Consider the following 25439-nt stretch of genomic DNA (forward strand, 5'->3'; position numbering starts at 1 on the left):
TGGATCACCAGTCATTAGCACTACTTGAGCTCTTACAAAATGGATCACCATTCATAAGAAGAAACCACATGAACCCTTACAATATGGATCACCATTCGCTAAAAGCATCACCTAAACTTTTACAAGATGGATCACCATTCGTTAGAAGCACCACCTGAATCATTCAAAATGAATCACCATTCATTAGAAGCACCACACGAATCATTCAAAATGGATCACCATTTGTTAGAAGCATCAACTGAATCATTAAAAATGGATCACCATTCATAAGAAGCACCACCTGAATCATTAGGAATGAATCACCATTCATTAGAAGCACCACCTGAATAATTAAAAATTGATCACCATTCATTAGCACTACCTGAATCCTTACAAAATGGATCACCATTCATTAGAACACCGCCTGAATCATTCAAAATGAATCACCATTCATTAGAAGCACCACCTGAACCATTACTAAATAGATCACCATTCATTAGGAGCACCACCTGAACCCTTACAAAATGGATCACCATTCATTAGAACCACTGCCTTAATCATTGAAAATGGATCACCATTTGTAAGAAACACCATCTGAACCCTTACTAAATAGATCACCATTCATTAGGAGCACCACCTGAATCTTAACAAAATGGATCACCATTTGTTAGAAACACCACCTGAATCCTTACAAAATGGATCACCATTCATTAGAAACACCACCCGAATCCTTACAAAATGGATCACCATTCCTTAGAAGCACCACTGGAATCCTTACAAAATGGATCACCATTCAATAGGAGCACCACCTGAATCCTTCAAACTGGATGCTTATACAACTGCATACCAATTAACATTGGCCTACCACTAATAGTTCCCCTTGAACTAACCTAATCACAAACTAATACATGTAAACTAAGCAAAAGTATCAAAGTCAATAGACCATGACTGAGGGGGCAGGGCCAAATAATTTCCATGGAAATGAGATGTGCCAATGCTAATACAGCTGCATACCAAATATCATTGACCTACCACTGACTAGTGATTCACCATAAATTAGACCTAATCACAAACTAATACATTTTTGACACCGCCGCCACCGCCACCACCAGAAACAGCATACCTATGTCTACCTTTTTGACTCTGTCAAGGAGATACAAAAATGGATCACTATTCATTAGAAGTACCATCTAATCCCTTACAAAATGGATCACCACACATTTCATTTGGAGCTCTATTTTGAATTCTGGAACACTTGCCATTAAAAATAAATGGGGAATGTGTCCATGGGACACAGATGATGCCCCCGCTGCATATAACGTTATAAAGGGCCATAACTCAAGAACTGTAAAAGTGACACTACCCAAATTTGAACTTGATCTGACTTTTGTGGTAATAAGCATTGTTTATAAGTTTCATAACAGTTGACATAAACTTAAATCTAGAGAACAGAAACGAATAAAATGCTCCGCTGGGCGCAGCTTGATACGACCGCAGAGGTCGATCCCTGAACAGTTGGGGCAAGTATGGACACAACATTCAAGCTTGAATTTGGATTGTGATTAAATATTTGACACAGCATAGGTTTCTGACACAGAATGAATGTGGTCTAAGGACTTAAAATTTTTTAATTTACCTATTCAAACCATATCATTATTATTTGCTTTTATATATAAATCAGAAATAACCAAATTAAAATGGAAAATTTTAAAGAAAACAAAATAAAAAAAAGGGAAAAAAAAATCCCTCCCCCAAATTTTTTGAACCCCCTTATGATTCATCACCCCTAAACTCAATCCCAGCCTTCCCTTTGTGGTATGGTACCTTGCAGTACAATTTCAGAGAGATCCATACACTTGAACACAAGTTATTGTCTGGAAACTAGAAAAATGCTTGTTTTTTGGCCCCTATTTTGGCCCAATATTCCTAAACATTCAAGGCAATTACCCCCAAACTCAAACCCAGCTTTCCCTTTGTGATATGGAACCTTGTAGTACAATTTCATAAAGATCAATTCACTTACACACAAGTTATTGTCCTGAAACTAGAAAAATGCTTGTTTTTTGCCCCTTTTTGGCCCCTAATTCCTAAAATTTTTAGGCAATTACCCCCAAAATCAAACCCAGCCTTCCCTTTGTGGTATGGTACCTTGCAGTATAATTTCAGAGAGATCCATACACTTGAACACAAGTTATTGTCTGGAAACTAGAAAAATGCTTATTTTTGGCCCCTTTTTCTTAAATGTTTTGGGCAATTACCCCCAAACTCAATTCCAGCTTTCCCTTTGTGATATGGAACCTTGTAGTACAATTTCAGAAAGATCCATAGACTTACTCACAAGTTATTGTCATGAAACTAGAAAAATGCTTGTTTTTTGCCCCTTTTTTGGCCCCTAATTCCTAAAATTTTGAGGCAATTACCCCCAAAATCAATCCAAACATTCTCTTTGTGATATGAAACCTTGCAGTACAATTTCAGAGAGATCCATACACTTGAACACAAGTTATTGTCTGGAAACTAGAAAAATGCTTGTTTTTTGCTCCTTTTTTAGCCCCTAATTCCTAAAATTTTAAGGCAATTACCCCCAAAATCAATCCAAGCATTCCCTTTGTGATATAGAACCTTGTGGTACAATGTCCGAGAGATCCATACACTTACACACAAGTTATATCTGGAAGTTACAAAAATGCTTATTTTTGGCCCCTAATTCCTTAACTGTTGGTACCATAACCCCCAAAATCAATCCCAACCTTCCTTTTGTAGTATTGAACCTTATGGTAATATTTCATAGAGATCCATTCACTTAAACTAAAGTTAGAGTGCGAAAACCAATGTGTCTTCGGACAACGTCAACGACGACGCCAGATGACGACACCAACGTCATACCAATATACCACCACAAAATTTTTTGGCGGTCGTATAAAAATTCAGCAATTTTTCCATTTTTAAAGGGGCATAACTCTAGAACAGTAGAAGTGAAGCCACCGAAATTCAATCTTAATCTGTGTTTTGTGGTAATTAGCATTGTGCATAAGTTTCATAACATTTGGTTGAGGCAAACTAAAGTTAGAGAGCAGAAACAAATATTTCAGTAATTTTGAGATTTGTAAAGGGGCATAACTCTAGAACGGTAAAAGTGACGCCAACAAAATTCAAACTTGATCTGTGTATTGTGGTAATCAGCATTGTGCATAAGTTTCATAACATTTGGTTGAGGCAAACTAAACTAAAGAGAACAAAAACTAATATTTCAGCAATTTTTCCATTTGTAAAGGGGCATAACTTTAGAACGGTGAAAGTGACACTACCAAAATTCAAACTTGATCTGTGTTTTGTGGTAATAAACATTGTGGATAAGTTTCATAACATTTGATTGAGGCAAACTCAAGTTAGAGAACAGAAACAAAAAAATCAGCAATTTTTTCATTTGTAAAGTGGCAAAACTTTAGAACAGTGAAAGTGACACTACCAAAATTCAAACTTGATCTGTGTTTTGTGGTAATAAACATTGGGATAAGTTTCATAACATTCGGTTGAGGCAAACTAAAGTTAGAGAACGGAAACAAAAAATTCAGCAATTTTTCCATTTGTAAAGGGGCATAACTCTCGAGCGGTAAAAGTGATGCCACCAAAATTCAAACTCTATCTGTGTTTTGTGGTAATAAGCATTGTGGATAAGTTTCATAACATTTGGTTGAGGCAAACTAAAGTTAGAGAACGGAAACCATGTTTGGGACGTACGTACAGACGTACAAGGGTAAAACTTAATGCCCCCTCCGCTACGGCGGGGGCATAAAAAGGTTTAAGTTGATTTATTAGAACCTGGAGCCTGTCACCCCCAGAACTCACCAGTAACAGGAAACCAGTATTTTTGATGTAAAACACCCAATGGCCTTTAGTACTAATGATTTTAAATACAACTGACAGAAATAACACTCTGAATGGTTAGCAAACAAAACAGCATTCATTTTTGAAATTGAAAATATTGGTCAGCTGTTCAAGTGCTCTATGAATGTGGTCTTTGTGGACTTCACATTAGATTTGTCTCATACGTAATTATACTACAATTCTCCTTAATATTTAATTGTTTGCTTCTATATACAACAAAAACTTAAAAGAGAAATATTTTTCTGCTAACACCTGTTTCAGATAAAAAAGATCTGTTAAATAGTCTATTTATATAAAACTTTTATCCTGATTTATTTCCAATGATGTTTTAATATGTTTTACATCTGATATAAAATCGATTCCCTCGTGTCAGTATTATTTTACATCATTAAACTTTATAACATAGAATGTCAGTATCAGGTCAGGTAAACTTAAAATGAAACAAGAATCCATGTAGATCTAAAAAATCTGTATTATTTTGAAACTTATTCACAAAATTATTAATAGAAATAAAAGTGCTTGATGAAAATTTGTTATATATTGGAAGTAAGAAACATGAACACAATATGATGACATAGTTTCCCTGATCCTAATATTGGTTGATTGAACGATTGTTGCTTAATGTCCAGTGGCAAATATTTCTTATATATGCAGGATGAGAAGAACTTTGTGAAGGCAAGGTATTGAGAACCTAAAGACATCTATATGTCATGCATATTTTTCCAAAGTTAACTCAGTACTGAAAAAAATATCCCACGAAACAAACAAAAACAAACTTGGATGAACAAGTGCAATAACAGCATCTAATTATATTTAACATTTTTTACCAGTGCTATTTCTGGTTGTGTACTTGGATAAGAGAAAATAATTGTTAATTCTATACAAACTGGTTTACTATTTTTACAGAGGACTCAGAAAGTATATTTCAGTTAGAGCGAGCCCTACCGTGAAGTCTGTACCTGTGATTAAAGGCTGGCAAGATTCATCTTCACACCTATAATATGTTGTAATTACACCCGGTAAATTTCCAGCAGTTCTATAATGCGCTGTAATTACACCAGGTATAAATGCCAATGTTGTCAGATCTTTTTTATTCTAGCGTTACATAATTCTATATCGTCACAAGTACTGGTGCCCTGCCAGACAGAACAATAACAAAGATCTGTGATTGCGCAATTCTCCACAGCAATAAACATTCTGGTATTAAAAACACGTTATCATGATTATAAACTTTTGCTTTTTAATTTAGTATCTATATAAATGTTCATTTGGGAGAAAAACCTTCTAAAAATTGTCAGTTGCTTGCCAGAAGCTTTTATCTTGGAATGTGCAATATTTAATCAATGTTAAAAAATCACTTGTAATGATTATATACAAAATTACTATCTATACTACAATATTACTATACAATCAACTAAGTCGTATATTTGGCTTACAACTTCTCTCATGCTTGCCAAACACTCCAATCTTATACATTCATTTCAATGTTATAATGCTCACCAATTACATAAAAACATTGAATTTGGCTATGATACAAAAAGATAACACTCTATAATTAATATTTGTTTGATTAATTTTACATTTTTACAAGTAGTATGGCCACTAAAATAGACATAAAAGTTTTGTAGAAGATGGAAATAATTAAAACAATGTCATATTCTTCCTGCGTGTCTGTTTTAATTTCTAAAATTTATTTGATTAAATGTGTTACATGTAGATTCTATTGCAATTCAAAATATAAATCTTTGTCTAAACATAAGTGCATATATGCAAACCTCATTATCCTTCAAGAACGTATTCTCTCAACACTCCTTAGTGGCTTCAATGATGATTCTCCAATATGATCAGCAATGATGATTCTCCAATATGATCAGTTTGGCAAATTTAACACTTTCAAAATTACAAATTTTGTCTAATTATCACTAATATTAAACAAGTTTACCAAAATTCAAAACTATTGGTCAAGATGTCTAATTTTCAATTTTCTATATCTATAATAAAAACAAGACCAATACCAGGTCTGGACCAGTGGGTCGCTGCATGCAATTGATTGAGGTAATAAATTATGTACACTGGAGAATAAGGGATTATTTCTTTCACTGATGCCAAGAAAACTATGACAGAAATTTTCTTTGTACAATGAGTGTTATAAAATTTCAAACTATCGTAAACAACAAGTGGCTAAATGGCAGATGTAAAAATTGTTTGCTTGCTACATCTCAACATTATCAAGCTGCAGACCATATATTTAATTATATTCTTCTGTAGGAACCAAGAAAACTTAGACGAAAACTTTCTTCGGACTGTCAAAGGACGAACAGACAGATTGACTGACGGAGTTGGGCTGTCACTAGACCTGCTTCTGCCTTTGGTGATGCAGGTTAAAAAACAATTAAAATTTGGTTCCTTAAAATTTTTATAAAAATATCTTAGAGAGATAAAGGCTTGAGAATGGTAATATAATACATGCAATTTTCCATAAAATCAATATTTCCAAATAAGTTGATCGACACCGATTTTTGAAACTGTCCAAGAAGTTGCTGATATAAACCTTTCATATAAATTCAATTAATATCTAGCAAGAATTGTACACATGAGAGCTCTTACAATGCAATTTTCAATAGACTTTACATTTCTAAGGGACATAACTCCTGATAAGAATAATTGATCAGCGCTGATTTTTGACTTGTTCCAGACATTGCTGATATAAATTTGATAAAAATCGGGAAAGAATTGTACAGGTGAAAGTGCTTACAATGCAATATTCCACAAGAGTGCACACGCTGAAATGTCTCGCCTACTTTACTAACATTGATTTTATGTTGATAGCCCTGAATATAAAGTTTTATTAAAAGTATCACATTAACTTATCATGAACCAACAAAATGAGGTCAAGGTCAGATAAACCAAGCCAGAAATACATGTACACCTTACAATCATTCCATACATTGAATATAGTTGACCTATTGCTTAGAGTATACAAGAAACAGACCAAACCATGAAAACATTATATTGACCAATGAACCATGCATATGAGGTCAAGGTCAGATGGACCCTGCCAGACAGACATGTTAACTTTACAATCATTCCATACACAAAACATAGTTGACCTAATGCTTATAGTTTAAGAAAAACAGACCAATACACAAAAACTTAACATTGAGCAATGAACTGTGAAAATGAGGTCAAGGTCAAATAAAACCTGCCAAACTGACATGTACATCATAAAATATTTCCATACACCAAATATAGCTGACCTATTGCATACAGTATAAGGAAAATAGACCAAAACACAAAAACTTTGTCCCGAAACTAGAAAAATACTTGTTTTTTGCCCCTTTTTGGCCCCTTATTCCTAAAATTTTGAGGCAATTACCCCCAAAATCAATCCTAGCCTTCCCTTTGTAACTTTAACCACTGGACCATGAAAATGAGGTCAAGGTCAGATGAACCTTGCCAGAAATACATGTACACTTAACAATCATTCCATACACCAAACATATATATAGTTGACCTATTGCTTATAGTTTAACAAAAACAGACCAAAACACAAAAACTTAACATTGAACAATGAACCGTGAAAATGAGGTCAAGGTCAAATAAAACCTGCCAGACTGACATGTACATCAAAAAATATTTCCATACACCAAATATAGCTGACCTATTGCATACAGTATTAGAAAAAGAGACCAAAACACAAAAACTTACACTTTAACCACTGAACCATTAAAATGAGGTCAAGGTGAGATGACACCTGACAGTTGGACATGTACACCTTACAATCATTCCATACACCAAATATAGTAGAACTATAGCTTATAGTATCTGAGATATGGACTTGACCCCAAAACTTGACCTTGTTCACTGATCCATAAAATGAGGTCAAGGTCAAGTGAAAACTGTCTGACAGGCATGGGGACTGTGCAAGGTATGCACATACCAAATATAGCTATCCTATTACTCATAATAAGAAAGAAATTAACATTACTTATAAATGGGGAATGTGTCCATGGGAGACAGATAATGACCCTGCTTGCATATCATATAAAGTTATTAAGGGACATAACTGAAGAATGGTATTATTGACGCTACCCAAATTTGTACTTGATCTGAGTTTTGTGGTAATAAGTATTGTGTATAAATTTCAGAACATTTGGTTGAGGCAAACTTAAGTAAGAGAACGGAAACAAAAAATTCATCACATTTTCCATTTGTAAAGGGTATAACTCTAAAGCACTGTGTGCAAGTTTCATAACATTTGGTTGAGGCAAACTAAAGTTAGAGAAAGAAAACAAAAAATTCAGCAATTTTTCTATTTGTAAAGGGGTATAACTCTAGAACGATTAAAGTGACGCCACCAAAATTCAATCTTGATCTGTGTTTTGTGGTAATAAGCATTGTGTATAAGTTTCATAACATTTGATTAAGGCAAACTAAAGTTAGAGAACGGAAACCAACTTTGGGATGTACGGAAGGACGTACAGACGAACAAGGGTAAAACTTAATGCCCCCTCCACTACGGCGGGGGCATAAAAATCTTAACTTTTTGTTAAAGTAGTCACTGAACCATAAAAATGAGGTCAAGGACAAAAGACATGTGACAGATGGAAACTTCATAACATAAGGTATCTGTATACAATGTATGAAGCATCCAGGTCTGCTACCTTCTGAAATATTAAGCTTTTAAGTAGTTAGTTAACGTTGCCGGATCACCATCCCTATGTCCAGCTTTCTGCGACAAAAGTCGCAGGCTCGACAATAAAATAAATATATTTACAAGGGGCATAACTCTTTCATAAAGAGTTGATCAGCACTGATTTTTTTTCAAAATTATCCAAGACATTATATTTCATAAATATCTGGCAAGAATTGTTCAAGTGAGAGTGCTTACATAGAATTTACATTTCTAAGGGACATAACTCCTGAAAATAAAATGTTTCTGCTCTGATCACACGTGTTTTTAACAACAAAGCCTCTAAGGTAAACAAACCTTGGCTATAAATAAGATTGTTTCCCCATAGTGTATGAAGTAAATCTTTCTCAGGTTAATAATCAGCTGTTCCGTATCTACTATCTTCATTAAACCTGAGAGGTACTGGTACATCATCCTCAAACCCTTCACTGAACCTCTGAGGTACATCTTCCTCAGGTATAAATAGGTTAGCAGTTTCACACCTGAGTTGTTCATTTGATGTAATGATAAACACAATTATAACCTATTGATTGTACTGTAGAGATGGGATAAGATGAACAGTTTTATGGCAGATCAGAAATGTAAAGCTATGTTTGAAATTTACAGGTAAATATCTTTTTAATATTTTTCAATCTTAATCAAGCTATATAATATTGAACATATACATTTTAATGTATTGGTTAACCTTTTCCATATTTCATTACAAATTTACGTCTTGGTTAATGAAAACTTCTATGAAATTTGATTTGACTCATAATTTAGTTGTTTTTTTTATATGCATGTTCATTCTCAATTTTATGTTGCTTGATTTGTTTATCAACCCTATGTGGCTTTAAACTAATGTCCCTCTACATAATTTATTTATCAACCCTATGTGGCATATCTTTCTTAGCTTTAAATTAATGTTCCTCTACAGAATTTGAAACATAATGTGTTAGTAGTTTTATTTTCTGTTTGAAAAAGATCATTTTTCAACTGATATTAATCCAGAATTACTATTCCTTTAATATGTTATGTATTGATTCAAACATGGAAACACTTATAATTTAAGTTCCTTTAACTTTCTGATTCCCACCAATATCGGACCTCATCCATCACATTTCTGTTTCCTCTCTAAAATATTACCTCCTCCTAAAACGTTTAAAATCCTCCCAAATATCTGACCTCATTCTTCAACCTTCTGCTTTCTTCCAATTATCTGATCTGCTCATTAAAAGCTGTGCTCCCAAAATATTTTTTTTTAATTTCTTATTTCTACTTTCTGATTTCCACCTTGAATCTTTCTTATTTCTTCCCAATCATCTGACCTTTACCCAATCATCTGACCTTTACCCAATCATATGACCTTTATCCAATCATCTGATCTTTACCCAATCATATGACCTTTACCCAGTCATCTGACCTTTACCCAAATATGTGTCTTCATCCTTTAACTTTTCAAATCCTTCCAATATCTAACATCCTCATTCAACTTTGATTCCTGTTCAATTATTTGACCTCCTTCTTCAACTTTCTGATTCCTTCCCAATATCTGACCACTTCCCAAACACATGTATATGACTTCACCTTCAACTTTATGATTCCTCCCAAATGCAGTTTCCTTGACTTTCTGATTTCTCCCAAACATCTGACCACCTCCTTCAACTTTCTAGTACCTCCCAAACTCATGACCATCAACTTTCTGATTCCTCCAAAACACATGAAAACCTCCTTCAGCTTTCTAATTGACCTCCCAAACACACGACCTTCAACTTTCTGATTTCTCCCAATCATCTGACCACCTCCCTGATATCTGACTTATCATCCTTTTATTCTCTAATTCTTCTACAACATCTTACCTCCTTAGATGTTCTGGTTCCTCCCAAAGACATGACTATCAACTTTTTGGTTCCTCCTTTTAAGCCTGATGTCTGACCTATTCCTACTATTTTCTGATTCCTCTCCTATTTCTGACCTTCAAATGGTAAATTTGACACTACAAGAAGTCATTTTAACCAAAGTCTTTCCCTACAAAAGCTACTGTTCAACAGCTATATTCACTAATTATATTGCTCTTGTATTCAGCTGTTTATTGTTTCATGCCATATCAAGATTGATACAATATTTGTATTGTTTATGAGAACTCAACATGACTGACATTGTTAAAAAGAGTCAGACAGAGGTGGATTTGGGAGGGCCCCCTTATGGAGCTACATAATTTTACTCTTAATTCATAGACTTTTTACATGTTCCACAGTTTCAGGACCCTCCTTTTTTAAATTCTGGATCCGCATCTGTCAGATACTCAATATACTTCAATTGATTGAATTTGTCTGAAACACATTTATTTTATCAAAGTCTAAAATTTCTTTTAAAAAATTTCACATCCCCCTTTTTTGTATAACTGTATAAATATTCCAAATATGTTCTCATGCCAGGCCATTAAACTTACAATGCTACTCAAAAAAAGATACATTAATATTCTCTTCACTAGACCAAATCATCTTTTACATATATTTTCCTTTCAAAATAGGTCTTCCATGAAAGTTTAATATTTAATAACTTATCTAACACAAAGGTAAAATGACATTTGACAAACATCTTCACTTTTTTCCCACGGAAATTATACAGTGACCATAGATCACAAACTCTCCTATCATTACATTAAATAAATTGTGATAAAAACATTTCTTTTTATATCTAAGCACTTCCCAATCAAAATATTTTTTCTGAGAACTTCATCTATCTCTTTAATGAACATTAGTGACGAGTTATTAATTCAAACAATAATCTTACAACCTCATTCCCCTCTAGCAAACTATAGGTTCCCATCTATCCTTATTTACAACTTCACTATGTGTCACAGATTTCAATGAACTCAAATATATGAAATGATTATGTAAATACCACAGTAATAATCATCTGTTTTTCATTCCTAACAGATAACTAGATAAATGTCATATATTTTTTTCTAATCTATACAGGTACAAATGCACTTGTGAATTCATTGAAATGTCAGTTGTAGGATGTATCTTAATATTAGGCCTGCGTTCTTAACTGTACTTCCAATTACTCCTAATTATTTTGTTTAAAAAGATAGCTTAGTACTCCATATAATAATAAGGAAATGCATTATGATTGCCAAAGAGACAACTATGCATTAAATACACTATAGAATCAAAGGTAATTGAGTGCTGTATAATTGATTATATAATGATATCAAAGCCTAAGGTAACTCCATCCCCCCTTTTTGTCATCAACCTATTGTATTTTTACTACAGCATTAAAGGTTACCCAGTACAGAATCTTTCAGGTACTTAAATACTTCAATACATTATTTTAATCAATAAAACACAAGGATGATGCTTCAGAGTTGGCAGTCAGTGTTACAATAAAGTAGTTGCTGTAAATAATACACTCTTCAAATCAAAAATATAAAACCAGTCAAGGGTTCCTTGTAAATATATAGCTATATAATATGACAAAAATATAAAACTAGTCCAGAATGCCTTAATTGTAATTCTATGGCCGTATAATATGACAGAATTCTGTAATTTAGTGCTGTGTAAATACTTCAGGTGTGTTTGTTAAATCACTGGTTCCTTTGTTTCTAAATTCAAAGTTCCAGACATTTGTTTAACAGAAAATGAAACAGAAAATATGCATTATCTTGTGTACTTAAAGAAGAATTATTACCCATTGACTCAAGAGTTTATTCTACAGTTTACTTAATAAGTGTGTTTATAGCTAAATACACATAAAAGTATGATCTTGTTTCTAATTTTTATTTAAATAATGACTGAAGTTCAAGGTCACCTAATTTTTGGGTGGACCTTTGTCCCTAAACATGATGCCTACACAGTCAAAACACATTCCTTTATAATTTTAAGTTAATCGACCTGAACCTAAAAAAAACCTTATACAAAGCCATTCAAGTGTAATTTAGTAAAAGTCAAGGTCATATCAAGCCTTTCATGCATAATTTACTTCACATACAATCCCTACCCTGTGAGACTTATTAAAATCTGCTGATTTAATTCAAGTACCTCTAGAAACATACATTTTACATTAGGATATGCTAACACTATCCCCTTTTTTATAAATCACATTTTATCAGCTGATTTGATTAAGTAAATACTACGGGAAAAAAATAAACAGTTTACCTGCAGAAAAACCAGCTCCTAAATAAACATATTCACTCCCTTTTCTATAAATCAGCTTATACAGGAAGATAAATTTGACAAACAGAGAGAAAGATAAAACCTTCTCTTTTATTAAGAGTTTTCCCTATTTTTACCTCGAGGAGAAACCCTTTCCTTTAAAACATTTATATCCACCACTCTCTGTAAATCTGACAAACATTTAATCTGAGGAGAAAACATTTCAACTCCTCTGACCATGACTTTCTATAAAACAGCTGATACCTGCAACTTACATTATTAAATCTGAGAGAAAACCCTCTCTTTACAAACATAATGTTGTTGGCTTGCTGTCTCACTGACTTTTAGCCTACAAAACCTTTTGTTCTTATTTTACCAGTAGAAAAATCTGTTCCTATAAATCAACTGAAACAGGAAAAATCCATTTTACCTGAAGAGAAACAAATTGTCTCTCCTAAACCTGGCAACCATTCCAGATGTTAATACGCCATAAACGATTTATGTCAAAACAAAACATAACTTATGATTATAAAACAGTATGTTGGTATTTAGATGTATCTCTTGCGATGGAAAGCAAGTTCAAACTGAAGACATGTAAATATCATGTATATAAACAATGTTTCTCCATGCTTAATTATAATTCTCATAGCTTTTATCTTCTATTTTCTCTCAGTTGAATAAAGCAAACTTTGTTTAAAAGTCTATTCCTGCTTTTTGATATGAAGCCATTTTTAAGTACAGAAATAATATTGCTAGAGCTAATAAACGCAATTATATATTTTTTTTCTTCTCTTGCTTAATTCTATTATAAAAGTACTGTTGTAGCTGTGGTATTCAAATTTTGCGGTATGTTAAAATCTTAAAAGACTTGCACTAAAAAAGCAAGATACATTCATAAAAATTATTATTCTAAAGTATACAAACTAAAAGCTTTGAATGTTTCAAAGGTGAAGTTTATGTATGATACTTCATAAAAAGATAATATTGAGAATTAAAAAATTGGTTAAGTTGAAATAATTTGAAATATATATAAATTAATAAATAAATCATTGATTAATTTGGACAATAGTGAATGATTAATTGTTAACTAGTATAATTTATTTTTATTACTAACTAACAATTAACTACTAATTATTTGTATTGCTGTATTACATGATGTTTTGGCAAATTGTAGTATATATATCAAAACAAAATAGGTAGGAATTTATCAGGATGGCATGTTATTATAAGTCATGGGACTGAGAAAGTGTGTCAGGGTAGACACATGTACAGTGTCAATCTTCACAATCTTTGTTATTCATTTGTGTTTATGTTTGTTTGCAGAGATAGAACAGAGTAAAAACCATGTTAATCAATTTAAATAATTCAGTTTGGTTTTAAAGTGAAAGTCAATTAGATATAATAATATGTGTGGTTTGAGTTACCATCCCTTATTACATGTAAAACAAGATCAATGTCACTGTCTATTTACATATAAAACAAGGTCAATGTCACTGTCCCTTTACATATAAAACAAGGTCAATGTCACTGTCCCTCTATGTATAAAACAAGGTCAATGTCACTTTCTATTTACATATAAAACAAGGTCAATGTCACTGTCCCTTTACATATAAAACAAGGTCAATGTCACTGTCCCTCTATGTATAAAACAAGGTCAATGTCACTGTCCCTCTATGTATAAAACAAGGTCAATGTCACTGTCCCTCTATGTATAAAACAAGGTCAATGTCACTGTCCCTTTACATATAAAACAAGGTCAATGTCACTGTCCCTCTATGTATAAAACAAAGTCAATGTCACTGTCCCTCTATGTATAAAACAAGGTCAATGTCACTGTCCCTTTACATATAAAACAAGGTCAATGTCACTGTCCCTCTATGTATAAAACAAGGTCAATGGCACTGTCCCTCTATGTGTAAAACAAGGTCAATGTCACCAGAATAAGCCACATTTTAGTACATTATAATAAAAGAGGGGCGAAAGATACCAAAGGGACATTCAAACTTTAAAGTCGAAAATAAACTGACAACACCATGGCTAAAAAAGAAAAAGACAAACAGACAAACAATAGTACACAAAACACAACATAGAAAATTAAAGACTGAACAACGCCAACCCCACCAAAAACTGGGGGTGATCTCAGGTGGTCTGGAATATGTGTGGTTTGAGCTACTGTCCCTCTATGTATAAAACAAGGTCAATGTCACCAGAATAAGCCACATTTTAGTATGTTATAATAATATGTGTGGTTTGAGTTACTGTCCCTCTATGTATAAAACAAGGTCAATGTCACTAGAATTAGCCACATTTTAGTATGTTATAATAATATGTGTGGTTTGAGTAACTGTCCCTCTATGTATAAAACAAGGTCAATGTCACTGTCCCTCTATGTATAAAACAAGGTCAATGTCACTAGAATTAGCCACATTTTAGTATGTTATAATAATATGTGTGGTTTGAGTTACTGTCCTGTTACATATAAAACAAGGTCAATGTCACAGTCCCTTTACATATAAAACAAGGTCAACGTCACTGTCCCTTTGCAAATAAAACAAGGTCAATGTCATTGTCCCTTTACATATAAAACAAGGTCAATGTCTCCAGAATAAGCCACATTTTAGTATGTTATAATAATATTTGTGGTTTGAGTTACTGTCCCTTTACAGAGTTCCAATGTCCCCGGCATTGCACATATTTTATCTATCCAAGGTACCGTATAAATAAATAGGGGCAATAACCCAAAAATAGCACTTTTATGTTGTTCTTTAAAACTTTGTAGTAATATCTTAAGAGAAATGAAGGTTTCATAGCAAATGCAATGTGATTTCCATTATAATTTACATTTCCAAGGGGCATAACTCATTAAAAATATTTGATCAGAACTTATTTTTGAAAGTGTCAAAGACATTGCTGATATAAACCTATGATAAACCTATGATATAAGTTTCAAAAAATTCTGACAAGAATTGAACACATGAGGGCGATAACATTGCAATTTTCCATATAACCAATATTTTCAAGGGGCATAACTCTTTTAAAAATAATTGATCGGTACTGATTTTTGAACTCTTCCAAGTAATTGATTATATAAACCTATAGCAAAATTTCATAAAAATCTGGCAAGAATTGTACACATTAGAGCACTCATAAGGCAATTTTCCATATAAGTAATATTTCCAAGGGGCAGAACTCTTTTAAATAAATTGCTTTGCTGAGCGCAGCTGGATACGACCGCAGATGTCCAACCCTGAAAAGTTGGGGCCAAAATGGACACAATATTCCGCTTGATACAGGTCTGAATTTGGATTGTAATTAAATTTTTGACACATAATAGGTTTCTGACACAGAATAACTGTAGTCAAAGAACTTCAAATTGGTTATATGATTTGAATTTATATTAAATTTTTTGCTTTTGTGCAATACTCTATGCGAATTGAAATTGTCCCCCTCCAATTTTTTTCACCTCCCCCTTTCCCTTATTCAAAAAAATAATTCTTTCCCTCAAGTTATGGTCAGTATCTCAGACAATCATCATTTCTTAATACATAATTTACAAGCAGTGTAAGGGAGGTAATCAAACATTGTTATTTAAATTGATTTTGATTTGGATTTGGATTACCTCACTTACACTGCTTTTAAATTGTCTCAATTGTCCTTTAACCAGAAAAACCCTTGTTTTTCCCCTTTTTTTGCCCCAATTCCTAAACGGTTTGAGCCATAACCCCCCAAAGTCAATCCTAACAATCCCTTTGTAGTATGGAAACTTGTGGTATAATTTCAGAGAGATTCATACACTTTAACACAAGTTATTGTCTGGAAACTACAAAAATGCTTATTTGGGCCCCTTTTTTGGCCCCTAATTCCTAAACAGTTGGGACCATAACCCCCTAAATCAATCCAAATCTTCCTTTAGTGGTTATAAACCTTGTGTTAAAATTTTATTGATTTTTATTTACTTATACTAAAGTTATTATCCGGAAACCGTCTTTCTTCGGACGACGCTGACGACGACGCCGGACAACGACGACAACGTGATACCAATATACGACCAAAAATTTTTTTATTTTTGCGGTCGTATAAAAAATTATTGATCGGCACTGATTTTCAAAACCATCCAAGACTTTGCTAATATAAACCTATGATTTAAGTTTAATAAAATTCTGGAAAGAATTGTACATATGAGAGCGATAACAATGCAATTCTCTATATAATTTATATTTCTAAGGGGCATAACTTTTTTAAAAGTAGTTGATCAGCACTGATTATCGAACTCGTCCAAGACATTGCTGATATAAACCTATGATATAATTTCATGAAAATCTGGCGAGAATTAAACCCATGAGAACGTTAACGATGCAATTTTCCATAAAATTAATGTTTCCAAGGGGCATAACTCTTTTAAAAAAAATTGATCGACACTAATTTTTGAACTCATCCAAGACATTGCTGATATAAAGCTATGATATAAGTTTCAAATAAAATGCTCCGCAGGGCGCAGCTTGATACGACCGCAGAGGTCGAACCCTGAACAGTTGGGGCAAGTATGGACACAACATTCAAGCTTGATACAGCTCTGAATTTGGATTGTGATTAAATATTTGACACAGCATAGGTTTCTGACACAGAATGAATGTGGTCTAAGAACTTAAAAATTTTAAATTGGACATTCACCTATTATGGTCCAATATCCAAAATCTAAATACATGGTTAGATTCAGCATATCAAAGAACCCCAAGAATTCAATTTTTGATGAAATCAAACAAAGTTTTATTTTAGACCCTTTTGACCTCAATGTGGAAAAAGTTGATAACAGGGCCCAAAAATCAAAAATCTAAATACATGGTTAGATTCAGCATATCAAAGAACCCCATATATTCAATTTTTGTTGAAATCAAACAAAGTTTAATTTTGGACCCCGATTTGGACCAACTTGAAAACTGGGCCCATAATCAAAAATCTAAATACATGTTTAGATTCAGCATATCAAATAACCCTAAAAATTCAATTTTTGTTAAAATCAAACTAAGTTTAATTTTGGACCCTTTGGACCTTAATGTAGACCAATTTGAAAACGGAACCAAAAATTAAGAATCTAAATACACGATTAGATTCGGCATATCAAAGAACCCCAATAATTCAATTTTTGATGAAATCAAACAAAGTTTAATTTTGGACTCTTTGGACCTCAATGTGGACCAATTTAAAAACGGGGCCCAAAATCCAAAAACTTAATACACGGTAAGATTCAGCATATTAAAGAACCCCAAGAATTCAAGAATAAAACCCCATTGAAATTGATCAAGAAATAAGCAATTTATACGAAGTATCTTCTTTTGCACAATACTGTGCAATTGAATATTTCTTGCTATTGCGCAATACTGTACAATTGACAATTTCTTGCTATTGCGCAATATTGTGCTATTGGATATTTCTTGCTATTGCGCAATACTGTGCAATTGAAGATTTCTTGCTATTGCGCAATACTGTGCAATTGAAGATTTCTTGCTATTGTGCAATACTGTGCAATTGAAAATTTCTTGCTATTGCACAATACTTATTATATAATAATTTACACATCCTGTTTGGTGTGTATCTCCTACCATATCATTATTATTTGCTTTTAAATATAAATCAGAAATAACCAACTTAAAATGGAAAATTTTAAAAGAAAAAAAAAGAAAAAAAAAAATCCCCCCCCCCCAAATTTTTTGAACCCCCTTATGATTCATCACCCCCAAACTCAATCCCAGCCTTCCCTTTGTGGTATGGTACCTTGCAGTATAATTTCAGAGAAATCCATACACTTGAACACAAGTTATTGTCTGGAAACTAGAAAAATGCTTATTTTTGGCCCCTTTTTGGCCCCAAATTCCTAAACGTTTAGGGCAATTACCCCCATACTCAATTCCAGCTTTCCCTTTGTGATATGGAACCTTGTAGTACAATTTCAGAAATATCCAAACACTTACACACAAGTTATTGTCATGAAACTAGAAAAATGCTTGTTTTTTGCCCCTTTTTTGGCCCCTAATTCCTAAAATTTTGAGGCAATTACCCCCATAATCAATTACAGCCTTCCCTTTGTGATATGGAACCTTGTGGTACAATGTCAGAGAGATCCATACACTTACACACAAGTTATTGTCTGGAAGTTACAAAAATGCTTATTTTTGGCCCCTTTTTGGCCCCTAATTCCTTAACTGTTGGTACCATAACCCCCAAAATCAATCCCAACCTTCCTTTCGTGGTATTGAACCTTATGGTAAAATTTCATGGAGATCCATTCACTTAAACTAAAGTTAGAGTGCGAAAACCAATGTGTCTTCGGACGACGCCGGACGACGCCGGACGACGACGACGACGACGACGACGACGACGACGACGACGACGACGACGACGACGCCAACGTCATACCAATATACGACCAAAAAATTTTCAATTTTTGCGGTCGTATAAAAAATCTGGAAAGAATTGTACACGTGAGAAGGCTAACAAGACCGGCTGGATGGACACCCGGTATTTCAATGTCCCGCGCAATGCGTTGCGCAGGGGGCAATAAAACAAGGTCAATGTCACCAGAATAAGCCACATTTTAGTACATTATTAGGATACAATATTACTTACACAATACTAATTTCAATAATTTTTCTTAATTTAATGTACTAAATTTTATTGATTTATTAATAAATGAAAAAAAATTCTTGAATCCTGATTTGGTACGACTGTACAAATAGTTTATATAGAGCTCTTAATTTGGCTTATTTATTGACTAAAAGCTTGAATCCAAGATCATGATCACAAATGTATAAAAAGAGTCATAAGAGGTAAATGTCATAGAGACATCAACCCAACAACAACTACAAACAAAAGACATCTATAGGTAACAAACATTATGTTTTCTCATGCCATCTTACTCATCTGTGATCGTTATGTGATTCAAAGAAGTTTGTGTTGTCTCTGATCTCGTGACTTTTACTTTTATCCACTAGTAAGAAATTGGAGCATATGGGGACACAATAAGGCTTTAGACTTTTTGCCAAAAATTCTTATCATTTCTTCCTATCAATTATCTAAAAATATTGATATAATTATACATAAATAAAATACATAGAAGTGTAAATTAGGTTCAGGAGGTCAGCTAATAGAACCATCAAAGAAGTTAATGGAATACTAAAGACAACAATAACTATCTACAGATGTTGTTTATCATAACTAAAGACATAATAATAAAGTGACATTAGTTTTGCTGATGATTTTGTGTCAAGGACTCATGCACTGGTTGTCATGGAGTCCATGACAATATTGGTAGAGCAAGGAATAATTTGAATCTGGAATAATTTGGAATATTGAAAATTTAAAAGAATATATGATGAAAACTAACCACACTATGGACGGTTACCTATGCATGAATGGCTAAGGTGCAAGTTACTTTCACTGATATTTCAGTATGAACTAAAGAACCCCCCCTTAGCTATACATGCATATCTGAGGCATATATGCGTTTTAGTTCTCTAAAATAAGTTTAATTATATATTTCTTTCATGAAATTTTATTTAAGAATACAAACATAATACACATTGATTATTGCATGGTTTGTAGGGTGTACTCTACTAGCACTATAGAACATGGAAAGATGGTTAATGATTGTACTTGATATTTGTATATACCGATTATAAAGCTTATCAAGACACAGATGCTGTAATAATACATGTAATATATCATTGGACCCCGACTTAATTTAACATGTTATAATGGTATATACAAACTACTTTGTGGTTCTATGTGACAGACGTAACCACAATTATAATAACACTGTATCTAATTGAAAACTAGTACTTTCATATGTTGCTTTAACAAATATTGAAGAATAATGAAATTCCAAAAGTGTATAATAGTATTTCTTGTTTCAACATTTTAACAACCTTCTCTACTGAAAATAAATAGCTGTGCATATTTTTTTCTTTTAACTGTCAGAAAGTAAAAGTACATTCCTACCTGGACACATTATTCTAACTCTGAGATGACAAGTCTTTGCACTATAAACTCAATAATTCACATGCCTAGCAGAGAGCAGAAAATACCAGCAAGTCCTTGACCCCTGCACCCAAAGCTGCTACTGCACAAAATTGACCCCCAGCAGACTGTATCAATATTCAGGGATCAATATGTTTTAAAAAAAACACCATTTTCTACATTCTTCCTTCAAATCAAGCTAATCAAGTGCACCTTTCTCTTTGATGTTGTAATCAAGCTAATCAATAAGTGCACCTTTCTCTTTGATGTTGTAATCAAGCTAATCAATAAGTGCACCTTTCTCTTTGATGTCCTAATCAAGCTAATCAATAAGTGCACCTTTCTCTTTGATGTTGTAATCAAGCTAATCAATAAGTGCACCTTTCTCTTTGATGTCGTAATCAAGCTAATCAATAAGTGCACCTTTCTCTTTGATGTCGTAATCAAGCTAATCAATAAGTGCACCTTTCTCTTTGATGTTGTAATCAAGCTAATCAATAAGTGCACCTTTCTCTTTGATGTCGTAATCAAGCTAATCAATAAGTGCACCTTTCTCTTTGATGTCGTAATCAAGCTAATCAATAAGTGCACCTTTCTCTTTGATGTCGTAATCAAGCTAATCAATAAGTGCACCTTTCTCTTTGATGTCGTAATCAAGCTAATCAATAAGTGCACCTTTCTCTTTGATGTTGTAATCAAGCTAATCAATAAGTGCACCTTTCTCTTTGATGTCGTAATCAAGCTAATCAATAAGTGCACCTTTCTCTTTGATGTCGTAATCAAGCTAATCAATAAGTGCACCTTTCTCTTTGATGTCGTAATTGACTTTTTTTTTAAATACAAACAATTTCACGACCACTTAAGACTCTTTGAATAACTTAATAGCTACAAAGTACTGTCTATTATTGTTCCAAGTGTTAAAACACTTGGAAAATATGGAAGAAAGATTTGGGTTACCGGGTAGGTCAATATAATTTCTTTAGATGATTTATGGTACTTCCTGGCAGAGAAGTATACATCTAAAAATAAACTCATCATAATAGTCTATAGACAATAATACCAGGTTGATATTGCTAAATCTTAGTGTTAAAATTCACAGTGGTAAAAACTTTTATTATTTGGACTGAGGGAACATTGAATCAACAGGCCTCCATTAAGAAACTAGTGAAAACTTCCCATTTGTTTTTTTGTTGTTGTTTTTTTTTTGGAAGGGGGGGGGACAATTTGTGTTAATTATTTGCCATATCTTCAATTTTGTGCTAATTTATACTTGGATGTCACATGATATTGCCTGAGCTTTCATGTTTGTACTCAATGATTTAAAACCTCTGAGCTACTTTCAAGTTTAGGGGGGAGGGGGTAAATGCTTGTATCAAAGGCTTTCTGATTTTCTCTGTAATCTAAGCTTTTTAAGCTCTATGCTCATGTATTATTTCTTTACCAAAAACCACCCACCTTTACGTTTCATTCAAAATATAAAGATACTGTTTGAAACGCCTCCAAAGAAAACATGGGTTACTAAAAACATAAAACTAAAACTGAACTGCTGCACCTGTGTGAAATAAACAACAGGTGTACTATTAAACATTTATAATACCTGTAGTCTAACGTGTATGTTTGCCACCCAATGTAAGTTATATGATTTTATGTTTATTTTCATTGTATCTTTCAGTGGTATGTATAAATGTACTGTTGTTAATTTCACAGTTCTTATGTAAGTGATCTAGAAAATATTCTTTCCTAGCTTTGCAATAGATAGTAATTAACAAATCAATCAGAGTGTCCAGACCGTTTGTATTGACACCTTTATATTGTAGAAGACAACATGCTGACCTCTAGATATATCTGGTTTTTGTTGACAGATTGCTGTCTAATTAACATCAATCTACTTCTCTTTTTTCAAGAAATGATTACTAACTGATTGAACATTCTCATTTAGATATCTGTTATTTTGTAAATGTTCCTTCTGTCATATTGAATATTAGGAGAAAAGTTCTTTACTGAGAATTCACTTTCTTTCAGAATTTGAAAATTTGTTTTTTAAGACTCTTTAAGATTCCTTGAAGGGATAGTACTGAAATTTTAGATTAATGTCAGAAATTATTGTGAAATTAAAAAGTTGCAGAAATAAAAAGCAATTCTGCTTGATTCTTCTTTATTTTATAATAGGGGGAAATAAATAATGTATGAAATATTTAACTTCAAGAAGTAATGCCATGTCTCAATATTCTTTAATTTTTCAGAAACAAAAAAATCAATTTCAAAACAATATATAATTCAATGGCATTATTTTATGAAAAACAATGATATAATCTAACATTTAATAAATTTATGATAATCATCACAGAGAAATTCAGATTTCTATTGTTCACTAAATATTATTGTTGTTCGACATTCTTATCGTATAAATAATTGTTGCCGAAAAGCGTCATCAACAATTTGAAACAATTACTATACGACTTTAAAGAAACTTAGCATTGTTGTTTCATAAATTCATTAAACATTGATGTAAGAGATAAATTAACTATTGTTTTAATCAAAACAATTAAATATTTTCCCACCGTATTTCTTCCAACCAAATTAAACAAAGTACTTAAAATTAATAAATAGGCAGGGCAAAATGCCATATAAGGATTAAATAATGAAATGTTACTCCGATTTTATATTTTTATTTTAAAGTTCGCCACGTGTACACAGTGTCAGAAACTGCAGTTAGGCTTTAATTAGATTCTGTATGAACAATACTGCATAAGACAGTTTTTAAATTAAGAGAGAAATAACATTGTGCTATGAGTCCCCCAAGATGGTACAATAAATATTTAATACTATGGGAAAATTTATAATTTGATTTCAGACCTCCCAACAGTAATTTCATAAGAATATATTCATGTTAACAGTAGAGAAACATGATTTCAGATATAGTAAGATACATTTAATTCTCTGAGAAATTGAGAACGAACATTTCTTGGCCTCATTCAAAGCCTCCACATAAATTAGATTGTGAAACTTTCCTACTGTCTGCCATTAGATTTGTTAATATTTCAGCAACTCTTGAAGAATTAGATATAAAATCCATGAGTTACTTTAGTTATCAATAATTAATTAACCTTTTATACAAAGAAGATTACTCAATTAACTGGTATTCTCTTTACTCAGAGCTATGGTGTATAATTAGTGTTACATTTATTATTGATACAGTTTAAATGGTACTGTTTTTGCTGATCAGACTCAGTCAAACACACAATAAAACTATAATGTACATAAAATATTTGTTTTGTACATGTTATTGGTAGCTGAAACCACAGTAATTTTGTTGAGAAAATAAAAGAAAGAGCTATAAAGTTTTGTGACAGACATAATACTATAGGGAATCCGTTATTACACATTGTAACAAGTAAAAATATCATGGAAGTAAAATTTCATTAAGAGCAAAAAGGGTAAATGCAGGTCATTGAGGCAACAATAAAAAGATTCAGTATCACGCAACACAATGTCACATGTGACTATGAACAGTATTTAAGTCCTACTTCAGTGAGTCACGTGTGAAAAAGGACAGATTAAATTTCTACTATAATCTGTATCACATGTGATAATGGACAGTTTTATAGTCTTCTACAGTCTGAGTCACATGTGACATGACAGCTTTTAGTTCTGTGATATAAGTCACATGTGACAATGGACAGGTTTGGGTCCTACTGTAATACGAGTCACATGTGACAATGGACAGGGTTTAGTCCTACAGTAATATTAGTCACTTGTGACAATGGACAGGGTTTAGTCCTACAGTAATATTATTCACTTATGACCATGGACAGCTTTTATTTCTACTGTTTTATGAATCACATGTGACAATGGATAGCTTGTTGTCCTTAATTGTAATAGGAGTCGCATGTGATAATGGACAGCTTTTAGTCTTACTCTACTCTGAGTCACATGTGCCAATGGACAGCTTTTAGTCCTACTGTTTTATGAATCTCATGTGACAATGGACAGCTTTTAGTCCTACTGTTTTATGAGTCACATGTGATAATAGACAGCTTTAAGTCCTACTTTTATATGAGTTACATGTGACAATGGACAGCTTTTAGTCTTCCTGTAATATGAGTCACATGTGACAATAAATAGCTTCAAGTCCTACTGTAATATGAATCACATTTGACAATACCGGTAGATAGTTTTAAGTCCTACCGTAATAGGAGTTACATGTGACGAATAGACACTTTTAGTCCCTACTTTCATATGAGTGACTTATGACAATGGACAGTTTTGAGTCCTTCTATAATATGAGTCAAGTGTGACAATGGCAAGCTTTTAGTCTTAATGTTGTATGAGTAACATGTGACAATGGACAGTTTTCAAGTCCTACTGTAATATGAGTCAAACTTTTTGTGACATTCTTGACTGCTTTTAGTCTTACTGTTATATGAGTCACATGCTATAAGGAACATCTTTAAGTCCTACTGTACTCCAAGTCACTGTGACAATAAACAGCTTTATGTCCTACTCTACTCTGTGTCACATGCAACAATGGACAGCTTGGAGTTCTACAATACTATGAGTCACATGTGACAACAAACAGTTTTAAGGCCTACTATATTCTACATCACATGTGACAATAAACAGCTTTAGGTCCTACAGTTATATGAGTCACATGTGACAATGAAAAGGTTTTAGTCCTACAGTAATATGACTCACATGTGACAATGGACAGGTTTTAGTCCTACTGT

The 25439-nt window shown here is 32.9% G+C and overlaps 2 protein-coding genes across 3 annotated transcripts in view; one reads left to right on the top strand and one right to left on the bottom strand.

Moving 5' to 3' along the window:
* LOC127725256 (activating signal cointegrator 1 complex subunit 3-like) overlaps positions 1–25439 on the bottom strand; it is a 245930-nt gene that overhangs the window by 40101 nt on the left and 180390 nt on the right. The gene's annotated exons all lie outside the window — the stretch shown is intronic.
* The window catches only part of LOC127725262 (uncharacterized), a 31659-nt gene continuing 15173 nt past the window's right edge, over positions 8954–25439 (top strand). Inside the window, exon 1 of the mRNA XM_052232134.1 lies at positions 8954–9166. The gene's annotated coding sequence lies outside the window, so the exon portion shown is untranslated. The remainder of the gene's footprint in view (positions 9167–25439) is intronic.

The sequence above is a fragment of the Mytilus californianus genome, unplaced genomic scaffold, assembly GCF_021869535.1.
Source record: "Mytilus californianus isolate M0D057914Y unplaced genomic scaffold, xbMytCali1.0.p SCAF_15, whole genome shotgun sequence".
In the NCBI taxonomy this organism is placed as follows: Eukaryota; Metazoa; Mollusca; class Bivalvia; order Mytilida; family Mytilidae; genus Mytilus; species Mytilus californianus.